Consider the following 4,908-nt stretch of genomic DNA (forward strand, 5'->3'; position numbering starts at 1 on the left):
ATTATCTTTTGTCAAAAGCTTTATTCATCTACCTGCAATGCAGGAGACCCCGTTTCAATTCCGGGGTCAGGAAGATCTCCTGGAGAAGGGATAGGCTACCTACTCCAATATTCTTGGGCTTCCCTGGCAGCTTGGGCGGTAAAGAATCTACTTGCAATGCGGGAGACCTGAATTCGATCTCTGGGTCAGGAAGATCCCCTGGAGGAGGGCATGGCAACCCACTCCAGTATTCTTGTCTGGAGAATCCCATGGACAGAGGAGCCTGGCGGGCTATAGTTCATGGGGTCGCAAAGAATTAGACATGACTGAATAATTAAGCACAGCAGCAGCAGCAGCAACACACATTTATGTCAGTTCTGAGCTGAGAATATTCACTTTCTTCAGAGCTCCCAGTATGATAGAAAAAATAGTAGTAAATGTTAAAAATCTCCTTTTTTAAAAACTTAAAAATTTTAGTATGAAATATTTTATACGGGGTTTCCCTGGTGGCTCAGACGGGAAAGAATCTGCCTGCAATGCAGGAGACCTAGGTTCGAGCCCTGGGTTGGGAAGATTCCTTGGAGAAACAAATGGCTACCCACTCTAGTATTCTTTCCTGGAGAATTCCATAAACTTTAGTCCAAAAAAACATTCACCACCCTCTAGCTGATATAGAAAAAAACTTTTTTTTCACGTTCAAGGAAATTGTTCTTCCCTGACTATAGAAGTTCAGAATCCAGCCTCCCCCAGCCTGAGAGACAATGCCTACTAACTGCACAGATCTGGTGTATGACACACTGTATAATGTTCCTGTGTTGTCTCACATGAGAGGGCAGGAGCAAAGGGAGTGGATATTCTCAGGGGATTTGCTTTTTGTCTGAAATCCAATCTACTCGACAACACTCTTAGGTCCAGGCTCTGGGAGAGGTTCTGTGGGCATGAAATGGTGGAGGACCTCATGGTCCCAGCCTGCTGTGGTAAGAAGGGAGCGATTCAGTGCGGACCAAGTAGCATCTCTCACAAAGTTTCTGTGGGTTTGGCTTCTAAACCTCCGAAAGGTCTAAGTCCAGTACAGCAAGTGAGTAGTTGTCGCTGATAGAGGCCAGGAGGGGAGTGCTGTGTGGAGAGAACACTGGCCTCGTGACGCACTAGGACTGCACCACCGAGCTGAGGGCACAATTTTCACTCCTGGTGTCCACGGGGGGGACAGTCCCATTCTCATCACTAAAGACAAAGACTTCAGTCTTTGAGGATGCAAAGCCAGGGAGGCAAGAAGGTAGCCAGAGGCACCGTGGCCCATCTGTGAGGCTGGCTTGGGACAGCAGATATCCTCCAATAAGATTCCATTGTCCTTGCTGCATGAAAGAAACACGGTATCCTTGTGGAGAAAGGCAGCAACACAGGTGGCCTGCCCAGAATGAGATCGGTAGGAATTTCGAACCATCTGCTGAGCAAGGTCTCAAACCTTGATCCAGAAGTCTTTGCTCCCAGCTCCCAGCTTGTGTGCCAGAGCTCAGGACACTGTAGACACAATGTCATCGTGCTTATACTTGCAAAGCTTGTTGTCAATGAGTGTCTCATTCTCATCCAGCTCCCACAATTCAACAGCACCTGGACCAGAAGCCACTAGGATAACTCTGTCTCCTATCCAAGTGAGGTTAGCCACTCTGGCCTCCGTCTGGACTCCAGCGAAGCAGAAACCTTCCTTGGGGGTGGCACAAAGCGGCCTTGAAAAGCCTGAGGGGGCCAGCCCATCAGTGGCCACTCAGGTTAGAAGCCTGGAGCAGGAACATCCCATCAAACAGGTACAGTGCAGCCTCCAATACCTGCTCCATAGGCTGGCGCGTTAGGGGGAAGCTTCCACTTTTGGCCACAGGGTGTGGGCACAAGGAAGGACAGGGTTTCCTTCTGTATCTCCATGATTCTAACTCCAGGCTATACACAAACTGGACGCCCACCTGAGATTCAGCTCAGTGAGCCCCCATCTGGTTCCTCTCTGGGCCTCTGGTCTTTTAAACAGGCTACAGCCTCAATATCTCCTGAAGAAGAAAATACTGAATGTTAATGGTTTAACTATGTAGCAGTCCTTTAAAATCCTCTCCCCAAAGAAGGACATTGAGCAGTCATTTTAATTCTTTCTGAACCGCATTATCCACAAATCTTAGTGCTCTTAAACTGTTACTTCTAGATCAAAGACCTTTGGTATTTCCTCTTTGTTTACAGGGTAAAGTCCAAACTTTTAAGTTGAAAGTATGACGCCTTGTGGGGCTTCCCTGGTGGCTCAGATGGTAAAGAATCTGCCTGTGATGTGAGTGACCCAGGTTTAATCCCTGAGTTGAGAAGATCCCCTGGAGAAGGGAATAGCTACCCACTCCAGTATTCTTGCCTGGAAAATTCTTTGGACAGAGGAGCCTGACGGGCTACTGTCCATGGGGTCACAAAGAATTGGACTCAACTGAGTGACTAACACTCAGTTTTCATGAAAATGTGTGATCCCAGAAGACTTTTCTAGCCCCACCATTCATTACTTTATTACACTCCAGCTTTGACTTTCTTAATGAATAGTTTTTACAACACTGTATTTTAACTGAACCATTCTCATGCTTTGTGTTATTTGTCTCCTTGCCTTTCCAACTGCTGTTCCTTTCACCTGCCTCTTTATCTGGTTCTTAAGCACACGTGACATTGCTCTTTCCCTCCTCTTATTACCAGAGATATTTGGCAGTATCTGGAGACTTTCTGGTTGGCCCAACTGGAGGATGCCACTGGTGTCTAGTGGATAGAGGCTAGAGATGTTGCTAAACGTTCTACAATGCACAAGACAGACATGACAAAGAATGATCTCTTCCAAAACATTCCTAGTGCCAAGGTTGAGAATCTCAAGATAGAAAGTCCTGTCCTTTGCTCTTTGTTCAAATTCTAACTGTTCTTTATAGTTTAGTTTAATGATTACCTTCTCCATGAAAGCTGGTCTTGGTCTTTCCATCCACATAATCACTCTTTTGACTTTCAACTTTCCCAGGCAAAGTACTTATCTCTATTTAGTATTTTATTTTTTATTTAGGTCAATTTTTAAAGAAGCAGTTTTAGATCCACAGCAAAATTGAGAGAAAGGTGTGGGGATTTCCCATATGCTTTCTGCTCCCATATGTGCATAATTTCCACCATATCAACATCCCTCACCAGAGTGGTACATTTGTTAAAATTGCTAAACCTCCATTGGCACATCGTAACCATCCAAAGCCCATAGTTTATTTACACTAGGGTTCACTCTTGATGTTGTATGTTATATGAGTTTGGAAAATGCCTAATGACATGTATCCGCCATTATATTATCATACAAAGTATTTTCACTGCCCTAAAAATCTCTCTGCTCCATCTCTCAGAGTCCCCATTCCCTGGCATCCACTGATCTTTTTATTGCCTCCCGGGTTTTGCGTTTTCCAGAATGTCATATAGTTGGAGTCATCAACTACAAGTAAGTAGACTTTTCAGGTTGGTTTCTTTTGCCTATTAATATGCATCTAAATTTCCTCAACTGTACAACTGAATGTTCAAATTACTGTACAATTGTACTCATTTCATGTGCTAGCAAGGTTATTCTCAAAATCCATCAAGCTAGGCTTCAGCAGCATGTGAACTGAGAAATTCTGCATGTACAAGCTGGGTTTCAAAGAGTCAGAGGAACAGTGATCAAATTGTCAACATTCACTGGGTCATGGAGAAAGCAAGGGAGTTCCAGAAAAGCATTTACTTCTACTTCATTGACTATGCTGAAGCCTTTAACTGTGTGAATCACAACAAACTGTGGAAAATCCTTCAAGAGATGGGAAGCACCAAACCACCTTACCTGTCTCCTGAGAGACCTGTATGTGGGTCAAGAAGCAACAGAATTGGACATGGAACAATTCACTGGTTCAAAATTGGGAAAGAAGTACATCAAGGCTGTGCATTGTTACCCTATTTATTTAACTAACATGCAGAGTACGTCATATGAAATGCTAGGCTGGATGAATCACAGGCTGGAATTAAGATTGCAGGGAGAAATATCAACAACCTCAGATATGCAGAAGATATCACTCTAATGACAGAAAGTGAAGAGGAACTAAAGAGCCTCTTGATGAGAGTGACAGAGGAGAGTGAAAAAAACAGCTTGAAATTCAGCATTAAAAAAACGAAGGTCATGGCATCTGGTCCCATCACTTCATGGCAAAAAGAAGGGTAAAAAGTGGAAGCAGTGACAGACTTTGCTTTGTGGGGCTCCAAAATCACTGCAGATGGTGACCTCAGCCACGAAACTGAAAGACACTTGCTCCTTGGAAGGAAAGCCATGACAAACTTAGACAGCTTATTAAAAAGCAGAGACATCACTTTGCTGACAAAGGTTCATATAGTTAAAGCTATGATTTTTCCAGTAGTCATGTACGGATATGAGAGTTGGACCATAAAGAAGGTTGAGCATTGAAGAATTGATGTCTTTGAATTGTAGTGCTGGAGAAGATTCTTGAGAGTCCCTTGGACTGCAAGGAGATCAAACCAGTCAACCCAAAAGGAAATCAATCCTGAATATTCACTGGAAGTACTGATGCTGAAGCTGAAACTCTTAAGACTTTGGCTACCTGATGCAAAGAGCCGACTTGAAAAAAACCTTGATGCTGGGAAAGATTGAAGGCAAAAAGAGAAGAGGGAGCAGAGGATGAGATGGTTAGATGACATCACTGGCTCAACGGACATGAATTTGAGCAAACTCGGAGATAGTGGAGGACAGAGGAACATGGCATGCTGCAGTCCTTGGGGTCACAAAGAGTTGCATGTGACTTAGCGACTGACTGAACAACAGCAGATTTCCTCGATTTTTTTTATGACGTAGCAGCTCACTTCTGTTTTGCACTGAATAACATTCCACTGTGTAGATATACCACAGTTTAT

At 43.9% G+C, this 4,908-nt stretch overlaps 1 pseudogene; it reads right to left on the reverse strand.

Moving 5' to 3' along the window:
* Positions 1-868: 868 nt before the first annotated feature.
* LOC129551929 (methylosome protein WDR77 pseudogene) lies at positions 869-1,899 on the reverse strand (annotated as a pseudogene).
* Between the last annotated feature and the right edge of the window lie 3,009 nt (positions 1,900-4,908).

The sequence above is a fragment of the Moschus berezovskii genome, chromosome 3, assembly GCF_049115385.1.
Source record: "Moschus berezovskii isolate FMDL1 chromosome 3, NW_MosBer_1.0, whole genome shotgun sequence".
Classification (NCBI taxonomy): Eukaryota; Metazoa; Chordata; class Mammalia; order Artiodactyla; family Moschidae; genus Moschus; species Moschus berezovskii.